At 44.6% G+C, this 11,981-nt stretch overlaps 1 pseudogene; it reads right to left on the reverse strand.

Annotated features, from left to right (window-relative positions):
- Window positions 1-7,029: 7,029 nt before the first annotated feature.
- LOC113936312 lies at window positions 7,030-7,609 on the reverse strand (annotated as a pseudogene).
- Between the last annotated feature and the right edge of the window lie 4,372 nt (window positions 7,610-11,981).

The raw sequence follows: 11,981 nt of genomic DNA on the forward strand, positions 1-11,981 counted from the left end.
TTAACTCTTCCCTACAATGCCAAACTGTTGTACCTACAGCTTTCTTAAGAATTTACCTCAGTGTTGAAATTTTTGGAAATAGGTACTCCCACATTTTTCTAACAGCACTTGACTGCTTTTTCAAGTGTGTTTTTGTATTGGTGATAATAGAGTGGATTTGAAATGCATAACTTAGTCTATGTGTGAAATTAATATATTTTCATTAAGAAAACATAACTGGTTTTGTTTTTGTTTTTGTTTGAATTTATTTGACATTGACACAGTGAGAGAGGGAACGATAATAAACATACTGGTTTTGGGGCGCCTGGGTGGCTCAGTCGTTGGGCGTCTGCCTTCGGCTCGGGTCACGGCCCTGGGATCGAGTTCCACATGGGGCTCCCTTCTTGGCAGGAGTCCTGCTTCTCCCTCTCCTGCTCCCACTGCTTGTGTTCCTGCCCCTAAAATCTCTCTCTCTCTGTTAAATAAATAAATAAAATCTTAAAAAAGAAGAGATACTGGTTTTTAACATACTGACATGGGTGTGTAATGAATGACATGTTATCCTACCTCCAGTGTTAACCTGTCTCGTTGAGGGTTGAGGGTGGCGGATGGAATCAATCACCTGTTTGGTAATGGAGTAGAATAATATACCTAGGAATCCATTTCCTTGGTGGTCTGAACGTTTAAATGACGTGTGATTATTTTTCCCCTAGTCCATCATACGATTTTCTCCTCTTCGTGAATACTATGATATTATTACGGGTATATTACAGAGGTATGTGGTATATGGAGATTTTGGTATATACCTCTTCCATATAAGAGGTATTGTTGATGTTCTAGCTCACATACTCCATGATACTGCTACTTGGCATCCATTTTGTGTAGCCAGTAGTTTTGCAGGGGCCTTGCACTGACAGGAGCCCTTCTGACTAGTGCATTCCCGAGACAACACGCTGCAGAGTCACGAGTTAATGGAACTTCTGGTATCACATCGGCAATCTGTCCTTGTGAGCCACCATCTCTCCTTTCTCCCAATGCTTTCCCTCTGTGTCCCTTAGAGAAGACTCCCACAGAACTTCCCTAAACCTGTTTTAGCTGGAATGGTATATTCTGGACTTAGCCTTGGGACTCTAAAGCATTGCACCGTGGCCCCAAATTAAAGTATGTGCCCCACTTTATGCATTGAGGTGGTGTTTCGATGTGTCTATGAAGTATACACTTGAAGTACACTGCTTCAAACAGTCTAGCCCAAGTGTTCATTGACTCCTCAATGAATAAAGAAATCTATCATCTCTCTATCTAAAAAGGAATATTTAACACCCTAAAAGGAATGAAATCTTTCCATTTGCCACAACATGCCACAACATAGATGGAGCTAGAGAGTATTCTGCCAAGTAAAATAAATCAGAGAAAGAGAAGTATTGTATGATTTCACTCATGTTTGGAATTCAAAAACCAAAAAGTGACCAACGGGAAAGAAAAAAGAAATGGAGAAGCAAACCAAGAAACAGACTCTTTAACTTTAGAGAACCTGATGGCTGCCGGAGTGAACATGGGTAGGTGGAGGCATTAAATAAGTGGGTGTTAAGGACTGCCTCTGTGATGAGCATGGAATGTTATATGGAATTGTACAATCACTATTGTACACCTAAATCAAATATTACTTTGTTAATTAAGTGGAATGTAAAGAAAAACCTTAAAAAGTATTTTGTGTTTTACAGATTGAAACTTTTTGGTGGACTGACTGGCAGCAGTTGCACAAAATATACCTTTGCAAACAAATAGAAATATTTATCTTTTCTTCCCTTCCTGATTCCTCCCAAACTGAGAAACTCTCAGTGACTATTCGTAATGTTTATGCCATCATATGTTTCAGCTCTGAATGAACGTGCTAATTAGAGTCATCTTACTGTATTTCCTGTCTTGGTTTTCTCTGGAGTTAGCCTGGCTAAATTCAAAGTGCTCAGCATGCTATGTGGCTGATTATTCTCTGCTTCCCCTGATGGAACGCCCAAATTATGTGTGTCCCGAATGGGAATCCCTGTGAGGTGGCTGCTGGGTGCTGAAGTTGACTCTGCCACCCTCTAGTGAGAGGAGCTAATGTCCTTTTTGTGTTTGGATTCATTTAGAATCTCATTGCAAGAATGCATCAAGCATTTAAATGGACCGCATTGTGAAGAGTTTGAAAATTCTAAGAGGCAGATGCGTCTGTGCCACAGGCCTGCAATCTGTGCTTCTGATACTAAAATGTATTGTAGCCATGCAGCATTCCAAAAGAAAATCACCTTTTAGTAGAGTCATAACTGAATCTCAAGTGATTTTTTTTTAACATGCAGGTAGTTGGGCTGCAAATTGGGAGGTAGATCAGAAACATCCATTCCCATTGCCAGCCAAAAAACAACTGGAACTACACGGGCACAGGAAAACCACAAAGCTGCTCAGATTGTATGACCCATTAACACCAGAAGAAGACCAGTCCTCACCAAAAGGAGTTTATGATGAAACTCAAACCAAGTAACAAGACATTTCTCTGGTGTCTTCACATGCCGAGGTTTTTACCGAGAGGTCTTCCCAATCAGATGCCTTATTTCTCCCCTTGCAAACTGAAGGCACCATACTTGAGTTATTTCACTTTTTCCTTCCTAGTGTTCTCCATGCTAACTTTGATATATATAGTCCCTGAAACAAAGTTTTTAATTTTTTCTTTTTGGTTTATGACCGTTTAATTCTAGATTTTATTTCGTACCCTTAAAATAGAACAATTGCTTTTTGAAAATTGTTATGAGAGAAAGTGCACCTGTTACTGGTAGTGCTCGGGGAGGGGAGCGGCAGTTTTAGGCAGACCCCACACTGGGGCCAGAGCCGATCCCGGGGCTCCTAACAACCCTGAGATCTTGACCTCAGCCCCATCAGGAGTCAGCTGCCAATCTAACCCTGCCCCCCAGGTTCTCCGACTTTTTAATGATTTATTTTCATTGTAGTTAACACAAAGTGTTTTTGGTTTCAGGTGTAGAATATAGTGATTCCACAGTTCTATACCTCACTCAGTACTCATCAGGTAGGTATGTGTACTCCTTAATCTTTGAAATGGAGTCTCACTGAAGAATTAATGCAGCCGTTTGACTTTTGTTCCACTTGATTTTTTTTTTAAGATTTTATTTATTTACTTGACAGAGAGAGACACAGCGAGAGAGGGAACACAAGTAGGGGGAGTGGGAGAGGGAGAAGCAGGCCTCCCGCTGAGCAGGGAGCCCGATGTGGGGCTCGATCCCAGGATCCCGGGATCATGACCTGAGCCGAAGGCAGACGCTTAAGGACTGAGCCACCCAGGCGCGCCTCCACTTGACTCTTTTAAGTGGTTTCCATTTCAGTCACCAGGACAAGTATAGGAAGACCACTTCATATTTTACAATGAGAAACCACTCAATATTTTCTGGAATGACTAAAATAAAAAGGATAACACCAGTTTCCAGTGAGAATGTTGAGGAATTAGAATTCTCATATCGGGGGCGCCTGGGTGGCTCAGTCGTTAAGCGTCTGCCTTCGGCTCAGGTCATGATTCCAGGGTCCTGGGATCGAGCCCCGCATCGGGCTCCCTGCTCCGCGGGAAGCCTGCTTCTCCCTCTCCCTCTCCCCCTGCCTGTGTTCCCTCTCTCGCTGTGTGTATCTATCAAATAAAATCTTTAAAAAAAAAATTCTCATATCTCTGATGGGAATGTAAAAAGTACAGTTTGGAAAAAATGTGTGGCAGATAGAAACATTTACCTATAGAAGGGGAGCTTTTTGTCACCCTAAAATGTGTCTCTTTGGTCTAAGGATTATTTTAGGCTGGTGTTTTAAAGAAACACCAGATAAAGGAAAAGCTCTGAAATCCTGTGTTTACTTTTGAAAGAGACATTTGCATTTATAAGGGAAAGCTCCACTTGTAAGGTATCTCCCTCCGTGTAGCAGAGAGGGAGAATGTGTCATCCCAGAAACTCTGGTAAGTGGAGAAGGCATGGATCTAAATCTGCTCACAACCACGGCCCTGGTTACCGTGCTTTGCCTGGTCACCTCCCCAGGTGCTTCTCAATAGGATCACGTGTGGAGTTTCAAAAAGGATCACATCTGCTGCCCTCCCCCTCAGTTTCTGTCAGTTGGTTTGACTGAAAACTACAGTGTTGTGTTCATTAAGGGCTCCAGGTGATTCTAAGTGAGGCCAGGGTTAAGCAGGAGTGCTTCAGGTTATTTCATGAGAGTTGAGAGCAGGTTTTGCCTCAAGGAGAGGTAATAGGGTCTCTGCTACGTGAGTCTGGGAGGGTCAGGTCCGTGTAGCACACGGTGCCTATGCTGTACCTGAATTTGTGGGTGTTTTGGGAGGGGAGCCCCCCGCCGAAAGTAGGGAAGGAAAAGTCAGGGACTGGTCTTCAAGTAGGAACTCACAGTTTCTGAAAAGCTCCTGATGCAAAGGACTGGGATTTTGGGTCTATCTGAATTTCAGGGTCCTGCCTTCAGGTGAACAGTTTACAGTTGAAGAGATTCTGTTGGTGGCTTTAGGGGCATTTTTTTCCTGATGGAGCTGTGATTTCTCGACAAATATCTTGTGAGAAAGAAATCCAGAGGACAAAGTATAAGAAGAAATAGCCAGCTCTCAGGTAAGCCTGGTGTCCTACGTCAGAGGCTGTGTCATGTTTTTCTCCTGAAATTACTTGCATTTAGAAATTGCAAATATTGATTCCTCTGGTTCTGAAGTTTCTGGCACATGTTTTCATGATTGTAGTATTCATTTTCAGAAGTGATTCTACAGGCTAGGTCTTTAGAACACTTCTATATCCCAGAGTGTTCTCTGCCTTTGCAACCTCGGTTCCAAAAGGCCATCAGCAGTTGTCACTTTGAATTGAAGTACGGCATGTATTGAAAATATTCCTTTGGTGACAGATCCAGAGGGGAAGGTATTGAGTCCAAGATTCCTTTTGCTGATGGGATCTGGTCCTAGGAGATCTGGGATGGGGGTGGTGAGGGGAACATTTCTAATTTAGGGCGCGTCTGGATGCTTTATCAGGTCTGTGTAGCCCAGGAGTAAGAAAACGCACAAATAAAAATGATGGCTATAACATCCAGAGTAACTCAGAAGTTTCTCAGATTAAAAAAGGAGGGAGGGGGTTGGAGTCTTGCTCTTTATAATGTGAAAAAGATGTTCTATGTAAAATACACTAGAGTTTCGCCTGGGTGGCTCAGTCGGTTAAACATTGGACCTTTGATTTCAGCTCAGGTCATGATCTCAGGGTCCTAGAGGGAGCCCCACTTTTGGTTCCCTGCTCAGAGGGGATTCTGAGATTCTCTCCCTCTACTTCTGCCCCTCCCGCCCTCCTTCTAAAATATAAATAATTCTTTAAATAAAAATAGAAATTTAAGTAAAAATAGATACTAGGTATTAACAGTACATGGAAACTGGTGTCTAAATATGGTGTCTCTTGAGAGTCAGATGGGGACCCCAAATGTGGGTCGATGATTGGGTGGAAGCCAGTTAAGTGGGCACTGAAAAGAATTCACCTGAGGCAGAACACAGTTCTTAGAAGTTGATTGCTCCAAGAGAGCAGCACGCAGGACAGCAGAGAGGCTGTCTGCAAGGAGATAGTAGCGGGGGAGGGGGGGGGGCTGTGTGTGAAGGGGGAAGGTGAGTTATGGGGACTTAGGGAATTTTCCCTTTTTTGGTCACTGTCCCCGGTTGTCAGTAGCCCATTGGTTAGGGCCTAGGGCCATTGTGAGGTGGGTCCCCTGATGGGCCTGTCTGGACTCAGCCAAGGGGTCTCTGTGGGCCCTTTCTCCACTACTTTCCACAGAAACTACATGTCATTGAACTGTGTTTATATCTGCTGTATTTTCATAATTACATTTCTATTCTGAATTACTGTTTTCAGACCACAAGAAAATGCCAGTGATAGTTTGTCCTTCGGTGTGCCGTAAACACTGATAACATTTGTTTCCATACACCTGATGTGAATTTCTTTCATTGCCTTGGTTCTCTCTGCAAGATTCCTCCCCTGTAGTGTTCATATTTTCCCTCTTACATTTGTATGGACCTTAGATGTACTGAGCAATATGCAGAAACTATCACATTTCAAATGGAAACTTCTTACTCCTGAGTTTCTTTTGCTTGGAGTTTTTTCCTTTTCTTCTCTTTCCCTCTTTCTCTGTTTCTTACTCATTTTCTCTCTCCCCGAACTCTATCCTTATATATATATTTTTAAAGATTTTATTTGGCCAGAGACACAGTGAGAAAGGGAACACAAGCAGGGGGAGTGGGAGAGGGAGAAGCAGGCTTCCCGCTGAGCAGGGACCCTTAATGACTCAGCCACCCAGGTGCCCCTCTACCCTTATATTTTATTAAAAAGGCAAATACCATGAATTACAGCAGTTTACTTGAATTACAAAAGTAACATGATTCAACATGAAAATAAACTGTACAAATCTCTGACAGTAATAAATTACAATATACAATGAATACAGAAGTCCTACAGAGCAACTCGTACAAAACAAATATTTTAATACCTTTAAAATCCAAATTTTTCTGGGGTGCCTGGGTGGCTCAGTCGTTAAGTGTCTGCCTTCAGCTCAGGTCATGATTCCAGCGTCCTGGGATCGAGTCCCACATTGGGCTCCCTGCTCAGCAGGAAGCCTGCTTCTTCTCCCACTCCCCCTGCTTGTGTTCCTGCTCTCGCTATGTCTCTGTCAAATAAATAAAATATTTAAAATCCAAATTTTTCTTTAAAATCATTCATGAAAAAAGATTCTCAGGTCAGAATTAACACCTCAGTTAGTCAAGCATTAGGAATGCTACATCTGTTTAATATACAAAGAAACATCATTTCCCTAGTCACTTTTTTTTTAAAGATTTTATTTATTTTTTTAACAGCGGGAGAGGGAACACAAGCAGGGGGAGTGGGAGAGGGAGAAGCAGGCTTCCCACGGAGCAGGGAGCCCGATCGGGGCTCGATCCCAGGACCCCGGGATCATGACCTGAGCCGAAGGCAGACCCTTAACGACTGAGCCCCCAGGCGCCCCTCCCAGTCACTTTCTAATGTCTGTTTCCAGAATCGTACAGACTCCTTTGCTTCTCTCCACTCCCCATGCCACCGTTTCTTCAGATCCTGAAAATTGAATCTGTTAAACACCAGAAGTCTGTTGATATGACCTTGTATGAACCATAACACTTTGTTGTTGACCCTCTGCAGTTATTAAGCCAGCTGGTAACCGGTTAGTAAATGCCTCCTCTAAGCTCTTCACTTAGTCCATCTGTAGTTGTGACTCTTCCCCGAATTCCTTTCTCTCCTTTCAGAGCCTCTCTCAAATTCTGAAGGTATGATTTTAGAGGTTCGACATAGCTGTCAAAGCCTAAGGTCAGCACGGCAAAGAGAGTATCTTCTTTGTCCTCCGTTCCTCTTGATGGCATTTTTCACTTCAGATGTTAGAAAGCTGATGAACTCACACGCTGTTGAACACAGCCTCTTTCTTTTTGAACCATTTGTAAATGTCTTCATGATCATTCATGCCGTCCTCGGTATCATCACGAGGCTGTATCACACGGTGGCTTCCTCCGATGTGGTCTGCAGAGATGCCTAGTTGGAGCACTGTCGCCATCCATTGTCATGAAATACTGTCAGAACCGTGTTGTCAGTGGTGTTCAGGAACACCTTTCTAAAAGGGGGTCTAATCTTCGCCCAACTTCAACTTTTGAGGCAAGTCCAGGGACCGCAAGCCGCCAGATGGATGCATTCTTTACGTGTAAGCCAGACCGCCGGGAAAACAAATCCGCTCGTTCCTCCCGCTGCAGGTACGCGGGCTGGCCCCTGGCCCCGCCGCCCGGATCGGCGGCCGGCCAACCCTGGCGTGCATCCCCCGACTCGCCTGCCCAGGCCCCGGGCCCACGCCCAACTCCTGCCAGCCACCCACCCTCCCGGGCCACCCGCGCAGACAGAGCTGCCCGGTCCTGCCACGCCCCCTGCCAGCGGTCAGGATGGGGCTGCCCGCCCCCCCCGGGCGGGGGAGCTCTGCGCAGCACCCCGGCTAAGGGCGCAGGGTCGGGACTGGGTCTGGGCCAGTGTCCCCCGCCCGGCTCTCCGCACAAAATGGAGCAGGCTGGGGCACCGCCGAGAGGGGGCCCTACGGTGTCCCGTCGCCCCCTCCTCGGCCTCAGGCGAGCAGGAGGGGGCCTCGCCCGCGTCCCGCCACCCCTCGGCTGGGCCGCACAAAGCGGCCCCGCGCCGGCTCCCCGGCCGTCCCTGCCGCAGGAGAGCGGGTAGTGGCCCCGGCCATGGCAGCACTGGGGAGGGAGCGGGCGCCAGGCTCTTTTCCTTTTTTTTAAAAATTTTTTATTGTTGTTAATCACCATACATCATTAGTTTTTGAGGTAGTGTTCCATGATTCATTGTTTGTGCATAACACCCAGTGCTCCACGCAGAACGTGCCCTCTTTAGTATCCATCACCAGGCTAACCCATCCCCCCACCCCCCGGGGCTCTTTTCCTTTTTTAAAGATTACATTTATTATTTGATAAAGAGAGCAGATGCTCAGTGGTGGAGGGTGACCAGGGAGTCAGATGTGGGGCTCCATCCCAGAGCCCTGGGATCATGATCTGAGCCGAAGGCAGACAGTTAACTGACTGAGCCACCCAGACGCCCCTTTCTTGTTTCTGAGGAGGAGAACAAAATCAAGAAGTATGGATAAAATTTAAATTTCCTTTTACTTGCAGCCCATTGATAAATTCTTGAGACAGGCACAGTGTGACATTCCTCGAGGAATCCACAACGGTGGCAATGTTAATGTTTTGCTGGAGGCAAAAAGCAACCTTAGTTTGAGATTAGCCAGACCTCCAGGATCCTGTAAATTCTCTTTAACATAGGATAACCCCTTGGGAAACTTTCTTTTTCTCTACCCCCCAAATATATGTTGGTAATCATCCCCTAAGCATATGGCCCACTGAGAGAGATCTGAAGGTTCCATGACTAAGGTTTTACTAGACAGTAGTTAGTCCTTCAAGATCCTGGAAACATTGCTTCCAAATTCATTAGAGACTTCAGTTTTTCCCTCACCCCCTCCCCACTTGAAAGCATATCATCCCTCACTGCTCACAAACCCGGTACAGCTCTTTCTTCCCACAGGTCCTATCCCTGTGTTTAATAATACCATGTTTTCTGCGCCAGAGACATCTCAATGATTCTTTCTTCATCATTCACTCCTGAACCCCAACATTTCACATCAAAAACATCTCAGGAATTCTTTCTTGACCATTGGCTCCTGTCCTACATCCCATCAGTTTGCACCGGACGAGGAGAGCTCTCACCTTTGTGTGGTTGATATATTTGACTTCTGGGAGTGGTGGTTCTGTCAGTCAGCCCTCTGGCCCATTAGGTTTTTCTTTTCTCCATGCTCATGTCACGGACATACACTTCTATTTACTTCTTTGTGTTTTCAGAAAAAGAAAACAATCACATAATTAACATTGTGAGTGTTTTAAAATCCCGAGATATAATAGAGCGGGAATGATAATTGAAACAAAACTTTTCAGCGAAATACTATGTTGAGGGATCATGGATTAAAATAGCCAAGAAAGAATTCTTGAAAGCTTGTCTGGTAAAAGTTCGTTCATTTGAGTAGCACAGAATCCATGGGTAGAAATTGCTGCACTTGGGCTGCATGAAGCTCCTGGTTCGATACTTAGTGTTCACTGGGGAGGGGGTGTGCAGGGAGTATAAGATCTTAAGTATCTCCTGGAATTTGTACTTGTAAAACTACATTTGCAAGATTTCTCAGGCACTTAGTTCAATATTAACTATTGGTGAGATGTACAGGCAGTCAAGGGATCCATTGAGAATGTAGCAGTTTGCCCTTAATTAATGGTTCTAGAACTATGGAGACTATAGGTCAGCCTTCTGGGTTGCAGGTGAACATTTTTTTGCTTCTAGCCCTCATCATAGTAGACTCAGAAATAAGCTGTTTCATTTCTGTCATTCTATGTGTGTTGATCGTGTGAATAAAAGACAGAAGCATTATCATCCACAAAGAGATTTATTAGGGTCATGGCATTGAAAATGTTGCCTAGTAGTTACCATGACAATTTTCTGCCCCATCACTTTTAATGTGTATATTAACTACTTTCTGAATGTATGGATGTGCGCATGAATGTAAAAAGGTAGATGAGTGTTGCGTGGATCCCTTCTTGTTTCCAACACTCTTCTCAGGTTTGACACCTGCTATGAACACTGCTTTAGGGTCCTCTCTATATTGACCTGTGTGTCATTTTAGATCGACTCTAGCTCACACAACCTGGGGGAAAACCTGATCCCTTCCATGTTACTGGATGTTTGACAAAATATTCCCATAAAAATAGAAGAAGAATGTGTGTATTCTAAGATTTTTATTATTCATACCCATTAATTTATGAACAACTGTTAGATGGTCTTGGGTAACTAGGAAATGGTGAGAAAGGATTGTTGTTGGCTTTCTTGCTATTCCGGTAGAATCTATAATGGCTATAAAACCCATTCAGGGAGCACCTGGGTGTTTTAGTCGGTTAAGTGTCTGCCTTCAGCTTGGTCATGGTCCCAGGGTCCTGGGCTAGAGCCCTGTGTTGGGCTCCCTGCTCAGGGGGGAGTCTGCTTCTCCCGCTCCCTCTGTAACCACTGTCCCCCTCAAGCTCTCTCTCTCTCTCTCAAAAGATAAAAACCGATATAAAAATGAAAGCATTTTTTGCCTGTCCTAAATCCTCCAAGAATTCTTGCCTTGGAGTCCTACCTCTTTCTTATTCAAAACTTTATCCCTTGGCCCATAGGCTACTGCCTTGTTAGAAATGCAGACTCTGATCCCATGGCAGTACTCCTGAACCAAATCTGCATTTTCACAAGATGCCAATGCACTGTTTTGAAATTCTAATTCATATCAGAATTTGATGAGTACAGGGGCGCCTGGATGGCTCAGTCGGTTAGGCGTCTGCCTTTGGCTTGGGTCATGGCCCCAGGGTCCTGGGATCGAGCCCCATGTCTGGCTCCTGGCTTGGTGGGGAGCCTGCTTCTCCCTCTGCCTCTCCATTGCTCATGCTCTCTCTTTCTCAGTATCTGTCTCAAATGCATAAATCTTTTTTTTAAAGATTTATTTATTTATTTTTGAGAGAGAATGAGAGAGAGAGAAAGCGCATGAGGGGGGGGAGGGTCAGAGGGAGAAGCAGACACCCCGCCGAGCAGGGAGCCCGATGCAGGACTTGATCCCGGGACTCCAGGATCATGACCTGAGCCGAAGGCACTCGCTTAACCAACTGAGCCACCCAGGCGCCCTCACATGAATAAATCTTTAAAAAAATTTTTTTGATGAATACATTTGTAACCCACTAAAACATTCCACCTAAGAAGTAGACACAACTTCTGTATGATGTAAACACAGTAGTCAAAAATGTGTATGCATGAGTTGATTTCTTCATTTGACAAGTTATTTTGAATAAACACACAGTATTTATCCTGGTTTTGTGGATCATATGACACTCTCTCACCTCAAGTTTAGGGAATACATTAGAGCATATTACTGTGTTAAAAATTATCTTACTGTGTAAAGTAGGAAATTCACCTAAGCCAGAACTAGTTGTCCTGGTATAACTGAACTAACATGAGTTCACTGCTTGGTGAGTTACAGAACTATACTGGGTAGGGGTTGTCACACAACAGAAATTGGATTTGCAGCAAATAAGGAGATAACAGGAAATAACTTCCAAAGTAGAGACGCAGAGCAAGGGAGAATGATTTCTTTTTATTTGGGGTTAGGGTAGATTTTTATTTTTAAGATTTTATTTATTTATGTGATAGGTACACAGCGAGAGAGGGAACACAAGCAGGGGGAGTGGGAGAGGGAGAAGCAGGCTTCCCGTCGAGCAGGGAGCCCGATGCGGGGCTCGATCCCAGGACCCCAGGATCATGACCTGAGCCGAAGGCAGACGCTTAATGACTGAGCCACCCAGGCGCCTCTAGGGTAGATAT

The sequence above is a fragment of the Zalophus californianus genome, chromosome 17 (assembly GCF_009762305.2).
Source record: "Zalophus californianus isolate mZalCal1 chromosome 17, mZalCal1.pri.v2, whole genome shotgun sequence".
In the NCBI taxonomy this organism is placed as follows: Eukaryota; Metazoa; Chordata; class Mammalia; order Carnivora; family Otariidae; genus Zalophus; species Zalophus californianus.